Here is a 16,565-nt window from a genome sequence, read left to right as displayed (position 1 = left end):
GGGATCCATGCCATTGCATCAACAATTCATTTTTTAAGGCTAAATAGAAGTGTGCATTTACTACAGCATGGTTAATCTGTGACTGCCTTCCAGCATGTTTCTGAGAGAGACCCAGGAGCTTGCATGTATTAGTATTAGTAGTTCATTTATTTCTTTTTATTTTATTTCTATTCATTAAAAAGTATTCCATTTTATCGACATATTATGATTTGTTCATTCATTTATTTCTTAATAGGTATTTGGGGCAATTATGAATAAAGTTGTCATGTACAGTCATCTACATGTCTTTGTTTTATTTTACATGTCTTTGATCAGGAATCAAGATGGGACTCCGAGTAGAGAGAAAGTATGAGGTAGTAGTCTCTCAAGAAAGTAAAGAGTAAACAACTTAATGAAATACATATGTCTGGAAGCATCAAGGGTCATGAATTTCATTGATTAAATATTGTTATTTAATAAAATAAATTTAATTAAAGTGAGACTAACAAATATGGGAATATATTTTTTTCAGTCACATTAGTTAAATAGGTGCAGGCATGAGAGGAGCAGAGAGATGCATTTAACCAGCAAAATGAAGTTTCTCAATTAAGTAAGTTCAAATGAGAAAGGAGCTATGTAGTCAGGATAGGAATTATAATGACTGTAATGGAATACAAGCTGGATAAGGAGAAAAAGGAGGATATCAAGAGAAGAAGAATCATTAAAATGTTGGTAAGGTTAATGTATGTCCTAAAATGGATTGGGAGAGGATACTAGATAGAATAAAATACAAAATAATTTGTTGATGCTTTGAATCAACTTGAGATTATAGAAGGGTTGCAGGGTTATTTTCTGTTGTTTTTATTTGTAATGATGTGGCCTAACCATACTCATTGAATGAGTATAAGAGGAAGGATAGCAAAAAATTCTTTGAGAATAGTTTATGAATTGAGATGCCAGAATGATGGAAGAATCTTCAACGTTTATGTATTGAATGAAGTCTGTGTTGATGTTATAAAGAGTAGAATGAGCCAAAGGAACTGTGGGGATGTTCCCTTCTAAGTTGAGGGTTTTAGAGAGGAGCTAGGAGTTTTTTGAGAAGAGCAAAGGAGAATGATATTGAATCTGCAGTGATAAACAAGGAGGTCACCTCTTCATATCTTGGCCTAATAGTAGAAAGAGATGGGAGAAAAAGATGTCACCACTGTAGAGGGCTGCAGAGAAAGTTGTCTTCAGAAAGAACCAGGTTTAGGGCAAGAGTATGAAAAGAAATTTCAATATGACATCGAAGATACAGAGGGTTTTGCTGCTGATGGAGCATGAAATAGATGAGGTATCAGGGGCTGAGAAGAGAGGGAGAAAGGCACAGGTTAGTGGATATACATGACATTGGATGGGAGTGGGATATATAAAAGTTTGCTTTTTGTTTTTAAATTAAGTCTTGTATGAACTAAAATAAAGGAAATAATAAGATTAATCCTGTAGCTTCAAGGAAGAAACTAGCAACTAGGTTGTGAGTATTGGGAGTTTGTTCTTCACCATTTTTGATGGAGGAAGAAAATTTGAGGGAGGTGGAGTTCTCTGATTTGAGGTCAGATCCATGTCTCCTCTTAACCCTGGGGCAGTGTAGTTTAAACCTAGTGAGTACATTCACTCTAGACCTCTGTTATGATGAGAGTTAGCATATGCCCAGTACTGGCTCAATCTTGATCCCTTCTGATGGAATCGGAAAGTCTACTGCAAGAGCCTAAGTGGATCAGATAAACAATGGCTTTTAGTCTAGTTCTGCCACTTGTCATATGTATAAATTGTTGTTATTTATTGTGTTTGAAATACACTTTCTTTTTTCTTAAATAATTGAAGTAATGAATTTTACTTCCACCGAATTCTTACAAAAAATTGCTTGATGGAGTATCTTGGCTATACAGACATAAACTGAAATTAAAATTTCCTTTTGTTCTGTTCAGCTGTGGTTTGTAGGTTTGTTAGTAGGAAGGCCCTCACTTTTTCATCTGTAAGTTTGGATGTCTGTAAGGAATTAATTAAAATTGCATGGATCAAGGCATTGGATATGTTCTTGATCTGGATGAGTTTTGGAAGTGCCTTTCTTTACTGGCTCCTGCAACATTTTTTTTTATGTGTGTGTGTGTGTGGGGGGGGGGGGTTGCATGGGCAGGCACCAGGAATTGAACCCTGGTCTCTGGATGGCAGGCGAGAACTCTGCCTGCTGAGCCACCGCAGCCCACTTACAACATTTAATTTTGAGTATCATTTCCTAGAAGTGAGTCTTCCAGGCAGAAAACATGCAAAATGAAGTGCAAGATAATTAAATATGAGATTGTTAAATGCTTTAGTTTGCTAATGCTGTTGGGATGCAATATACCAGAAATTTTATAAAGAGGATTTAATAAGTTACAAGTTTATAATTCTAAGGCCATAACAATGACCAGACTAAGGAATGCAGAGAAAGACCAAGATCCAGACCTTAACTCTGAAGAAAGGCCAATGTCTGTCACGTGGAAAGGCACGAGGCTGAAGTCTGCTGTTTTTTGTTCCTGGTTTGATTGCTTCCAGCTTCTAATTCCAGTGGTTTCCTCTTTAAGTGTCTGTGGGCCTTCATTTAGCTTCTCCAGGGCAAAACTCTGGGTTCTGGCTTGCTTAGCATCTCATGGAAGGCACATGGGGATTTCTGCTGGGCTCTGTTTGTAAACTATCCATGTCTAAGCATCTGCTCTCTCATGGCAATTCAAGCATCACCAAATGTCTGTGTCTGTGTCAGCTCTGGTTCTTGTCTAGCTTCTGCCAGCTCTCTCAGCTTCTGACATCTCCTAGGGCTCCTGCATTTCCAAATATCTGTATCTGCATGTGTATCTGAGGTTTCTCCAAAGTGTTTCCCCTTTTAAAGGACTCGAGTAAACTAATCAAGATCCGACTTGCTTGGGCAGGGTCACACCTCCATCTAATCAAATGGTCACACCCACAACTGGGTATGTCACATCCCCATGGAAACAGCCTAATCAAGAGGTTCTACCCTAAACAATAGGTCTGGCCCCACAAAATTGGATCAGGATTGAAAACACATGGCTTTTCTGGGGTGCATAACAATTTCAAAGCAGTGCATTAAATAAGATACCCTTGGCTTCAAAGATGACTAGTTTGGACTTTGGCATAAATAATTTCTATTCCTTCATAATTTAAATGAATTAATAAATTCTCAGTAAACATATACTGGATATATACTATATATTAGGCTGTATTAAGCTATCAAAATACAAAGATATAAATATCATATGATCTATGCCCTTGTGAGTTAACCATTTAATTGTTTTTCCTGGTGAAATGGAACAACTGCTTCACTTACTTCATGAAGGCATTCCTAAAACATGATTGAAAGGCCATGCTATCAGAATATAAAAGCGTATTATCTCCTGGTTTACTAAGGAATAAGGGTATGCATTTAAATCATTCACATATGAGGATAAAGCAGATAGAAAGCTTTAGTCTATCACCTTCCCCATTCTAAAAATGTTAATTTTTCTTAATATCATCCAGGACACACTAACTGACTTGGGAGGATTAGATCACCATGTCTAAACATTGAGCTTACTGTTACCTAAAATACCAAATCATCCCCCCCCCAACCCCGTTTATTTTCACATGTCCTTCTGTTAAGTAACTTTTCTCAATTTTCATCTTGGCAATTGATTTTTTGGTACCTTCTAAAGTAACAGTTTCATTCCTATAGTAAAAAGGCAACTTGATCACCGCATAAGATATTTCAATATATGTCTTTAGATGAGCATGAAAATGAATGGTCACAGAAAATAAAGTATTATTGATATCCAAAGGAGAGAGCTCTTCATATGTGTGCATATCCGAAGACTGGTTTATTCTAATTAGCCTTCACTGGGTTTTTATGATATATTGTGTTTTTACTACTTAAAAAAGGTTACAATTAATTTATAATCTATTTTAGGTGAAAAAGCAGTCTTTTCACATGCTGGCTAATTGATCTTTGCTTACAAAAGGTAGCTTGTCCCTGAATATTCTGACATACTAAATAAAATGATAGATACACAAATTAAACATAAAATTTATTAGGCAATTTGACAAACCCTTAATTAGATCTCTTGAGATACTTTTGATTATATACTAATTTTGAAACATTGAATGATGTCCATTTCTCAGACAAAACAATGTCATTGGATATATTTACAAAATAAGGCTTTGAAGAATTATCTAGAACTAAAGTATTCATGTACTTCTTGTGCTCATTTAAAAATGATTTTAGTGTGATATTACATCTCGAGAATGGAAGAAAAAGAGATAATTAATTTACTTTGAAGCTATAAATTAAATTGACTTTATTTTGAATTTCTTTTTGAACTTGAAAAGTTTAAGCCCTCAGGTGCAATATGAAATTTTTCCACATTTATCTGTTAAAATGTACAAGAGGCATGATCTGGCTTTTAATTCACTATATTTCCTTGTCCTATGTGTGTGTGTGTGTGTGTGTGTGTGTGTGTGTGTGTGTTTCAGTGTATTAATTAAAATTGAATTCATATAGTTAACTGAATTTATTTACTGCATACTTCAGTCTACTTTGCATGTATGTCCATTAATCTATCTGGAGACTATGCATTGCACATATGCTCTCAGGAGGTTATATATACAAAAGCAGCCCAAAAGATGCCTTAAAGATTTCAGACATGTTAATTAGTAGGTATAAATTCATTGACTAAATGTGTTATGTTATATGTAAACTGGCATTAAATTATAAGTATTTCAGATTGGCAAATGTGGGCCAAGCTCTGTACTATTATCTTCCATTCCTCCTTGGCACTTTCTTCTCTTATCTCTATGTCCCCGGTCCCTCTTATTTGAAGTTATTGATTTTTCCCACCTAGAGGCTCTATTTCATCCTGTGTTTGATCCAATCCTATTTAAAGCACAATATAATTATATAATTTGTTCCAGCCTCCCCATCACAAATCTTATTACAAAGAGTCAATAAATATATATGATACCAAAATTTATTTTAATACTTCAAATATTGATATTCTGAGTTCCTAATTCCTGGATTTCAAAACCTTAGTCTGCCCAGCCACCCCTGACAGCTTCAAAGTCTTAACCAGTTGTCTCTGGATCCACACTGAAGGTTGGCTGTCATATCGACTTCCATTTCCACAAAACAGTGTTTGCTCTCCACTGCTGTCTGTACCTGACGTCATCATTTCTATTCTCTATTCTATCCACAGAAGCATGGAAATCCCACCCTCTAATTAGATTGGGCTGTTACTTACCTGGTCTTAGGGTGTGTCTCTGTCTTTAATTACTCCAAGCTGAAGCAGAAGTTTTTCTTCAATTCTTCCCAGCATAGCTGAAATCAGAATATATTTTTTAAACATTAATTGATGCTCTCATTTTATAATTCCTTTTTAGTTTGTTTAGTTTTTGTTGCTGTTTTTCTTCATTTTGAATTTGAATGCTTAGCCACTTGATATATATATATATATATATCTGTTATTCTTATTTTTACATTGCTTCTCATGTCAGTGGCATTGTGAGAGGGAGAATAGGTCATGTACTTTAGTCATCTATTTTGAACAAGCTTCTAGGTTCTATTTCTTACACCCATGCTGTAGACCTGTACACACTTGTATCTCTCTTAGGATTCTCATCTTCTGTGACAAAGAGATTAAACAAAAACACTTACCTTGAAGCAATGATGTGGAGTGAGATCATCAGTGCTTGCTGCATTCAGGCCACATAGAGTAGGTCAGGAGCCTCTATGCATGGCTGCTTGAAGTGTCTGCCGTGAGGAAAAGTGAGGTCTGGACAAGGGATCCATAGTATGTCTCCAGAAAACCCTCAGCCACCAATGGGAAATATGGGAATTAATTGGGATTCCAGAGGACCAGCAGTTACAAAGAACTGAGGTTGTAAAGAACATATCAAAGACGTCCTGGAAATGATTGCTGAAGAGGGAAGCCTGAAGGCAAAGCTCATCAAAAGCACACTGAGCCTAGGGAGTTGGTGGATTTAGTCTACCCTGCAGGGCAGCTAGTAGATAGCCAGGAACTGTCTGAAACAACTGTTTGGGGGACTTCAGAGACCAGATGCACGTTGTACACCAGCCAGGAATGAGTGGAAGAACAAGACTGATAAATAGCAGTGAAGAGCGGAAGGAAATGTTTTCATGCTGTGGAGGCTGGTGACCCTCCTCTACTGGTACTGCAGGCTGACTGGAGTCACTCCCTGGCAGGAAACAAGCCCTCTCTATTAGGATCAGGGGGAGGGGAACTCAGGCAGGTACCGGTTGTGGCTTTTGATTAACACGGAAAACGCTTCTCAGAGAAGAAAGAGGCACAGCTCAGCACAAGTGGCGGCTGTCATTTAAAGAATTTAGATTCCAGGGACTGGGATATCAGCAATAGTTTCAACCTACAGAGAGAGTTGCCCAGCCTTGACAACAGCAGCCCACTGGCAGGGGTAGAAGTGGTGTTGCTTGAGAGTCACTGTAACTTTTTGTCCAGTGGGGAACAGGGTGCTGAAGAGTAGTTGCCACCCCTACCCCCCCTACTGCCCCACCAAGAAAAGGGAGGGAATGCAATGTCCAGCACAAGAAATGGCTGTCATATAGAGAATTTATACCCCAGGGACTGGGAAAACAGTAACAATTTCAAATAGCTTTCCCTCAGCCTCTATTTCAACCCTGACCCTGGCAGGGTGGGGTCAGCTAAAAATTAAAGGCACAGTACCACCTTAGGCTGGGAAAAGCAGATTAAGGGTGATAGCTACTGGGCAGGACAGGAAAATCACAGATTTAGTAGGCTTCACAGAAAGAGCTGGCATCCTGCTGGGTCTTATCTTCAAGGATCCTTGGTACTGATCTCCACCACTTTCATGTGTCCTGGATCTCTCTTCTCTAGGAAAAACTGGCGGGGGTAGGTACTCCTGCCTGAATCAGCCCTCTGTGTAAAAGTCACTAGAGATAATGAAAGGAGTGTTAAAACATATAGAGGCAAATTAAAAACAAGCAAACAAACAAAAACAGAACAGATCAACATTCCCTGAGGAGCAGGAAGGAAAAGTAAGTTTCTTCCTGGGGGTGAAACAATTGTATAAATAGGCCAATCTGAAAACATCATCATATATATATATATACAGAGCAAGAATAAGATAAATAAGAACTGAAAACATTCTGATCGGTTAAACACAAGCCATGCTAGAGGTCTAGAATAAGTTGAACCAAGCATCAAAGAAGTAAGAGCACAAAGTAAGTGTCATGGTTAGGGACATGTGTCAACTTGGCCAAGTTGTGGTACCTGTTTATCTGATTGGGCAAATGCTGGCCTGTCTGTTGCAATGAGGACATTTCATAGAATTAGATCATGATCACGTCAGCTGCATCCACAAGCTGATTCCATTTGTAATCAGCCAAAGGGGAGTGTCTTCTATTTAGTGACGCTAAATCTAATCACGGGAAACCTTTTAAGGAGGACTCAGAGGAGACAGGTTCCATTCCTGCTTTGGCTGGTGAGCCTCTCCTGTGGAGTTCATCCAGACCATCCATCAGAGTCATTGGCTTCACTGCCTGCCCTGTGGATTTTGGACTCTGCGTTCCTGCGGTCAAATGAGATACTTTTATAAATTTTATATTTGCAAGTGTTCCCTTTTGATTCTGTTTCTCTAGAGAACCCTAACTAATACACTAAGTCAACAAGGAAATCCTAGACAAAGAGAAGAAAAAAAATACTTTCAGAATAACTAAGCAAGTTAATCAGATGCCTAGATACCAGCAAAAAAAAAAAAATCACAAGTCACAAGTCACACTGAGAAACATGAAGATATGATACAGTCAAAGAAACAAACTAATATTTCAAATGATATACAGGAATTGAAGCAACTAAATAAGGACATTAGCAAGCCTTCTAAATAAATTCAATGAGATGAAGGAAAATATGGCAAAAGAAATGAAGGATATAACAAAGGCACTGGGTGGACATAAAGAACTTGGAAGCATGAAAAAAATTTATGGAATTGAAAGGGGCAATAGAAAAGATAAAATGTACAATGGAGACATACAACAGGAGATTGGAAAAGGGAGAAGAAAGGATCAGCAAACTAGAGGAAAAGACATTTGAAATCTTATGCACAAAAGGACAGATAAGAAAATTGAGCAGGGTCTGAGAGAATTGAATGACAGCACAATGTACATGAATGTACAAGTTATGGATGTCCCAGAAAAAGAAGAGAGGGTAATGAGGGGCAGAAAGAATTGAGGAAATAATTATGGAAAATTTCCCAACCCTTATGAAAGACAATAAATTACAGGTCCAAGAAGTACAATGTACCCCAAACAGAATAGATTCATATAGACCTACTCTAAGACACTTACTAATGATATTGTCAAGTGCCAAAAACAAAGAGAATTCTGAAAGCAGCAGGAGGAAGGTGATCCATCACATTCAAGGGATGCATGATAAAACTAAGTGCAGATTTCTCAGCAGAAGCTATGGAGGCAAGAAGGAAGTGGGATTATATATTTAATATTCTGAAAGAAAAAAACTGCCAACCAAGAATTCTATATCTGGCAAAACTGCCCTTCAAAAATGAGGGAGTGTTTAAAATATTCACAGATTAAAAGAAACAGAAAATTAGTGAACAAGAGACCTACCCTACAAGAAATACTAAAGGGAGTGTTACAGACTGGTAGGAAAAGACAGGAGAAAGAGAGATTTGGAGGAGGGGGAAGAAAGAAATAATATCAGTAACCATAACTAATAGGGTAAAAAATAGAGAAAAAATAGGATATGATATATAAAATCAAATGGACAAAACCCTAACCCTAACCCTACTGCCTTTATAGTGATACCATTGAATGTTAATGGATTAAACTCCCTAATCAAAATACATTGACTGGCAGAAAGGATTAAAGAAAAATACAGGATCCATCTATGTGCTATTTACAACAGGCTAACTTTAGACACATGGCACAAAGAGGTTGAAAGTGAAAGTTTGGAAAAAAGATATTTCATGCAACCAAACAAAGAGTGGGGCTAACTATAACAATAGCAGACAAAATAAACTTTAAATGTAAAACTGTTAAAAGAGACAAAGAAGGACATTATGTATTAATAAAAGGGTCAATCCATCAAGAACAAATAACAATCATAAATATTTATGCACTGAGCCAGGTTGTCCCAAAATGCATGAAGCAAACACTGACAACACTGAAGGGAGAAATAGACACCTCTACAAAAATAGTTGCAGATGTCAACAGAGCACTTTCCTCAATGGATAGATTATCTAGACAGTGGATTAATAAGGAATCAGAGATCTTGAATAATACGATAAATGAACTACACATAATAGACATTACACACCAAAACAGCAGGATATGCATTTTTCTTAAGAGTTCATGAATCATGCTCCACGATACACCACAAGTTGGATCACAAATCAGGTCTCAGTAAAAACAAAAGTCTGAAATTATACAAAACGCTTTCTCTGATCATAATGGAATGAAGCTGTATATCAATAACAAGCAGAGATGGGAAAATATGCAAATTAATGGAGGCTAACCAATACACTCTTAAATAACCAATGGATCAAAGAAAAAATTACCAAAAATATAAATGAAAATGGGACAAAACAGATAAAAACTGATGGAAAGGCAATGGTGGAAAGGAAATTTATTACTCTAAATACCTATATTTAAAAAGAACAAAGAGCTAAAATTGATAACTGCACACCTGGAGGAACCAGAAAAGAGCAGCAAACTACCCCCAAAGTGAACAGAAGGAAAGAAATAACAAAGTTAGAGCAAATTAAATGAAATTGAGAACAAAAAATAGCAAAAGATTCAACAAAATCAGAAGTTGGTTCTTTGAGTCAATCAATAAAGTGGATGGACTCCTTTGACTGAGAAAGGAAAAAAGAGACAGACTGCAAATAAAGAAAATCAGAAATTGGAGAAATCAGAAACTGACCCTGCATTTATTAAAGTGATCATAAGAGGATACTTTGAGCAACTGTATGCCAGCAAATTAGACACTTAGATGAAATGGACAATTTTTCTGACACACATGAACCAGCAATGCTGACTCAAGAAGAATTAGAAGACCTCAAAAAACCAATCACATGTGAAGATACTGAATCAGCCATCAAAATCCTCCCAAGAAAGAGAAGTCCAGAGCCAGATGGCATCATATGTGAATTCTATAAAGCATTCCAGGAAAAATAAGTACCAATCCTGCTTTAAACTCTTCCAAAAAATTTAACAAGACAGAAAGCTACCTATGAAGCCAAGATCACGTTAGTACCAAAGTCAGACAAAAATACTACAAGAAAAGAAAATTACAGACCAATCTCTCTAATGAATAGATGCAGAAATCCTTAACAAAATACACGTAAATCAAATCCAGCCATACGTTAAAAAACTATACACCATGATCAGCTGGGTTTTATCTCAGGTGTGCAAGGGTGGTTGAACAAAAGAAAATCAACCAATGTAATACACCACATTAACAACTTGAAGGGGAAAAACCACATGATCATCTTAATTGATGTGGAAAAGGCATTTGACAAAATTCAAAATCCTTTCTTGATAAAAACACTAAGAAAGATAGGAATAGGAGGAAACTTCGTCAACATGCTAAAAAGCAGATATGAAAACCCACAGCTAACATAATGCTAAGCAATGACAGACTGAAAGCTTTCCCTCTAAGATCTGTTACAAAGTAAAAATGCCCCCATCATTATTGTTATTCAACATTGTGTTGGGAGTTCTAGCTAGAGCAATTAAGCAAGAAAAAAGAAATGAAAGGTCACTAGATTGGAAAGGAAGACATGAAACTCTCATTGTTTACAAATCACATGATTCTATATATAGAAAGTCCTGAAAAATGCATAGCAAAGCAACTAGAGCTAATACACTATTTCAGCAAAGGAGTAAGATAAAAGATCAACAAAATCAATAGTATTTCTATGGACCGCAAGGTGCAATCTGAGGAAGAAATCAAGGAAAAAAATTCCGTTTTTTTGAATGGACAACAAGAAGAGTCAAATATCTTGGAATAAATTTAACCAAATATGTAAAGACCAATACACAGAAAACTATAGAACACAGCTAAAAGAAATAAAGGAAGATCTGTACTCATGGATTGGAAAACTAAATATAGTTAAGATGTCAATTTTACCCAAATTTATTTACAGATTCAATTTAATACCAATCAAAATCCCAATAGTTTACTTCACAGAAATAGAAAAATAAATCACCAAATTTGTTGGAAGTGGCTAAAAACATCATGAGAAACAAAAAATGAAGTTGGACATCTCACACTTCTAACTTTAAAGTATATTATAATGCTACAGTGGTCAAATCAGCATGGCACTAGCATAAGGATAGATTTGCCAGTGAATGAAATCAAATTGAGAGTTCATGAATTGATCTTCTTATCTATGACCATTTGATTTTTTTGTCAAGACAGTCAAGTCCACTCAACTGAGACAGAATGGCCTCTTCAACAAATAGTGCTGGAAGAACTGGATATCCATATCCAAAAAAAATGAAAGAGAACCCCTATCTCACACCTTATACAAAAAGTAACACAACATGATCAAAGACCTAAACATTACAGTTAAGACTGTAAAACTCTTAGAAGAAAATGTAGGGAAATATTTTAAAGATCTTGTGGTAGGAGGTGGTTTCCTAGACCTTACACCCACAGTGTAAACAACGAAAGAAGAAATAGATAAATGGGATCTCCTCAAAATTGAATACTTTTGTGCATCAAAGGACTTTGTAGAGAAATTAAAAAGGGAACTTAGTCAAAGGGAGAAACTGTTCATAAACCACATATCTGATAAGGATTTAATATCCAGAATATATAAATAGAACCTACAACTCAAAAGCATAAAGATCAGCAACACAATTAAAAATGGACAAAGGACACAGAAGGACAGTTTTTCAAAGAGGAAATATAAATGGCTAAAAAGCATATGAAAAGATGCTCAACTTCAGTAGCTAATAGGAAAATGCAAATCAAAGCCACAATGAGATACTTTTTCACACCTACTAGAATGACCATTATTAAAAAAAAAAGGAAAATTACAAGCTATGGAGAGGATGCAGAAAAGAGTTACACTTATTCACTGGTGGTGGGAATGTAGAATGGCACAGGCTCTCTGGAAGGTGGTTTCTTAGGAAGCTAAGTATAGAATTGCCATTTAATGCGGCAGTCTCATTACTAGGAATTTGCTTGGAAGAACTGGAAGCAGGGACACAAGCATTTGCACACTGATTTTATAGTGGCATTATTCATAATTGCCAATAGAAGGAAACAGCTCAAATGTCCATCAACTGAAATTTATAAACAAACTGTGGTATATCTATATGATGGAATATAATGCAGCTGTAATAAAGAATGAAATCATGATGAGTGAAACAACATGGATGAACCTTGAGGACATTATGTTGAGAGAAATTAGCTTGAAAAAAAGGACAGACACTGTATGGTCTCCCTAATAAGAACCAATGAGCTGTCCTGAGAGTTCAATTCAAGAATGTAAGCTATCAGGAGATAGAAGGAGGGTAGAGACTGGGCAATTGATGCTTAAGGAATACAGATTGTTTAGGAAAGTTGATTGTAGAGGTCGAGAAATGGATAGCACAATACTATATGATGGTTACACCATATTATAAGTATAATTAATGAAATGAGTGTTAGTATGTTGAAGGAAGAAGACTAGTATCATGTATATCACCAGAAGGAAAGCTAGTGGATAAAAACTGGGGCTATATAACTTAGTGAAACCTAGAGTGGACAATGATGGTGGTTAATTGTACAAATATAAGAAGGTTTTTACATGAACTAGAATAAATATATGTCCCTATTACAAGGGGTTAATAATGGAGAGGTATATGGGAAATGCAATTAATTCAAACCAAGGTCTATAGTTAACAGTAGCATTGTGATAGTATTTCATTAATTGGTAACAAAGGCACTATACCAAAGGTAAATGTCAGTAATAGGGGGATATAAGGGATGGTTATGGGATTTTGTTTTCATGAAAATGGAAATGTTCTCATACTGATTGTGATGGTGAATGCATAATTATATGGTTATACCAGCATGCATTGACTGTACACTTAGGGTGGATTGTATGATGCATGAAAAAAACTGAAAAAAAACCCAGAAAGCTTCAAGTGCTATATAAAATTAGATTCAGATAATGCGTCATCTTAAATGTATCCTAAAGACTTTGCAATTTCTTAGTGACGATTTTGAGGATAAAAAGCAGACTTTTCTTATGCATTAAAGAGTAACTAGAGATTTGTCAGCTGAAAATAAATTTTAAGCAAAATTAGACTGAAAAAAATTGAAGCCTATTTGTCTGTCAAAAAAAAGCAGAATACCCTCTGCATGTCAAGCTATTTCAGGAAGAAGGAGAGATGACCATGTTATAACTGGAAAAGGATTTGTGTACTCAGATGGAATTGATGTGAAAACAGAAGAGAAAACAGAAAATGAAACCATTTCATTAACAAGATCAAGAACTATGTGAAATTCTTTGCGTACCTACCCATTATGACACTGGCAGGACTTTAGTTCCCAGTTTAGAAGAATGGAACCAGTTCAGCCAGCATCTAGCAACTTTAAGGGAAACAAAGACATATAAAGACATATATGGATGTGAAGATTTTGTTAACATAAAGACACAATATTATATTATACTGTGTACGGAAGAATTAGATCACACCCCAGACAAAAATTTTAAAAGATATATGCTATGTGATGATGAAGATGCCTTTTGTTTATCTTTGGTGAAGAGTTGCTAGGGCTGCTGGAAATGTGAAGGCACAAAATGAAGCTGTGTGTGAAAAGTTTTGTACTCAGATGTGTGAGCGCTGGGACAGGTTGCAAATACCTGCAGAAGAGAGAGAAGCAGTGGCCATGGTTATGACTGGGTCAAAGGCCAAAGTCAAGAAAATGTTTCAACTAGAAAGTGAATTAGTTGGAAGATTGAAGATGTAAAATATGAAGACAGTGGTTGAGGCAATTTGAGTGGAGCTGACTCAATACTGGGACCAGTGTTTTCACAGCCAGGAGCAGAGACAAACTTTTGTCCCTTACTATACTGTGGACCACCCAGAAAATCTGCAAATCTGCTTCAACTTCATGATGTCAAATTGTGTAGTTAAAGCACCACTAGGAAGTTCACAAAGAACTCTTTGAAGTGTTCAGAAGTGGGAAGATAGCTGGAAGATTTTTTTGGACTTTGAGAGAAAAGTTTCAGATCCAAGCAGATTTGTAAACCATGGAGGAAAGCTTTTAAAAGGAAAACAAAAAGCAAACAAGCAGACAAAAAAAAAAAAAAATCAAACAAGTAGCTAACCTCAAGAAAACCAACCAAACAAAAAAACTCTACTAAAGAGTTGAAGATACAGATTGAAATGCAGACACAGGAGCGTTCAAAAGCACTTGTAGTGAATGGGCAGAAATTCTTGGAGTATGCGGCAGAGCAATGGGCGCTGCATCATTTGAAGAAAGAGAGTTAAGCAGAAAAGACAACTGAAGAACAAGAAGCAGACAGAGATAGAGATCCTCTACAGTAATGGTCCCTGTGCAGCAAGGACTGATGCCCAGTAAGCCAGGCAAAGTTTGCAAGCTAAACTCTATCAGCATCTCCAACGCTACAGCCAATAGCAGCATTCAGTCTCTCTTCGTGGGGACAGACTACTGTTCTGTGTTTCTGTTTCCACCTTCTGGCAGCAAGCCAGTCATCACTTCTGGGTCGGGGCAAAAATTCCCAGTGCTGTCAGCATGGACCCAACAAGGAGAACTTGGAGCTCAATGGCAGCAGCATGAGTGTGAAACTTGTAAAGACTTCCATATCTGATGCTATTTCTCAAACCTTCAATTTGACCAACATCCAGTCCTGAGAAGTCCTGATCAAGCAGTCAACTGTGGCTTCCTGTGCCTTGACTGGACTTAATTATATAGAGGGTGGCTTTAATTATTCTTTAGTTTAGGTTTCCTTGAAACTCCAAGTTAAGTCCATGGCCATGGGTTTAATTTAAGGACATGAATGAGTTTTACATCATTTTCTCAGTGGATGCTTAGAGACTTGGTATTATTTTGACTAAGAAATACATTAAACATTAGTTTAAAGCAGTAAGTGCAAATTTTAGCATATAGTAACTATGCAAATTTGAAAGGATATGTCCCTCCAAAAAAGCCATATTTTAATCCTAATCCAATCTTTTGGAGCTGCTGTTTCTTTTAATCCTAATTCAATATTATAAAGCTGAAACTCTTGATTAGATTATCTCCACTGAGATGTGGCATGCCCGGTTGTGGGTGTGATCTTTTGATTAGATGGAGATGTGACTCCATCCCTTCCAGGTGGGTCTTGATTAGTTTACTAGAGTTCTTTAAAAGAGGAAACATTTTGGAGAGAGCTCAGAGCAGAGCCAATGCAGAACTTGGAGAGCAGAAGTGACAGGGCCCACATGGCAAGACCTTTGGAGATAAAGAAAGAAAACCCTGCTGAGGAAGCTGTTTGAAAACAGAAGCCAAGGACCCTAGCAGATGCCACCCACATGCTTTTCTAGCTGACAAAGATGTTCCAGACCCATCAGCCTTTCTTGAATTAAGGTATCTTACCCTGGTTTGGACATTTGTATGGGCTTAGAACTGTGAACTCGCAACTTATTAAATTTAAACTTTTTTAAAAGCCTTCCCATTTCTGGTATATTACATTCTGGCAGCTAGCAAATTAATACAGAGACCTATGGTTTTTTTTCTCTGCTGCATAATTCTACTGTTGAACCATGGTCAAAGACTTGTTTTATTCCTTTCCATTGTATAGGGAAATGATAGACTGGACCCATTCTTGAGGTATGGAACATGAGGTAATTCTGGCTTATGTACTTATAATTAGCAATTAAGATCTTTTTAATTTAGACATTTTCAATTTAATGTTGTAGCTTTGTTACCTATGCTCTCACTAGAAGAAGGCCTGTGCCCACAGGGCAACCTTTCTCCTCATGAGCATGTCTTTGTGTGTCAGAAATTGAGTAAGTAGCCTGTCCTACTGCCAAGGAAGTGACAGGGAGGCTCACATCTCCTTTGTTAGACTGTTTACAGTTCTGTTGTAACAGTGCAATACTTTCTGTGGGGTTATGTGTGCATGAACACATGCTTGTCTGAACGCTCTCTTGAGAGTATTTCTCTGCAGTTGCCAGCCTAGCTGGGAAGCTGTTTGGAAGGGTTTGGCCATTTCTGCTGTGGAGATCTGGAGGTTTGTGTGTGCCAGTATGAAGAGGCGTTCCTGTTAGAGCTTCCACAACGTGGCTCCTTCTTTCTTTGTCTGGTTAATCACTACTGCTCCTTCCAATGTACCACTATTTGTTCTTTCTCTGTTGGCCTGCACTAATATTATGGACAACACATTAAAAGGTTCTAAAAAAAATACACTTATCTCAACCAAAGCAAATGACAGTTTGCAGGTTTAGTAACGGCTAAATCATTTCTAAAGAAAATATGGTTTACAGAGCTGCATTCCTGCCTTCTACC

General features: G+C 36.9%; 1 pseudogene; it reads left to right on the top strand.

The window, feature by feature from the left end:
* The first annotated feature begins 1,161 nt into the window (after nt 1-1,161).
* LOC143690669 (protein regulator of cytokinesis 1-like) lies at nt 1,162-14,929 on the top strand (annotated as a pseudogene).
* The last annotated feature ends 1,636 nt before the right edge of the window (nt 14,930-16,565 follow it).

This window comes from Tamandua tetradactyla, chromosome 7 (genome assembly GCF_023851605.1).
Source record: "Tamandua tetradactyla isolate mTamTet1 chromosome 7, mTamTet1.pri, whole genome shotgun sequence".
Taxonomy (NCBI): Eukaryota; Metazoa; Chordata; class Mammalia; order Pilosa; family Myrmecophagidae; genus Tamandua; species Tamandua tetradactyla.
Note: the sequence above shows the minus strand (reverse complement) of the source record. Positions and strands in the feature narration are given on the sequence as shown.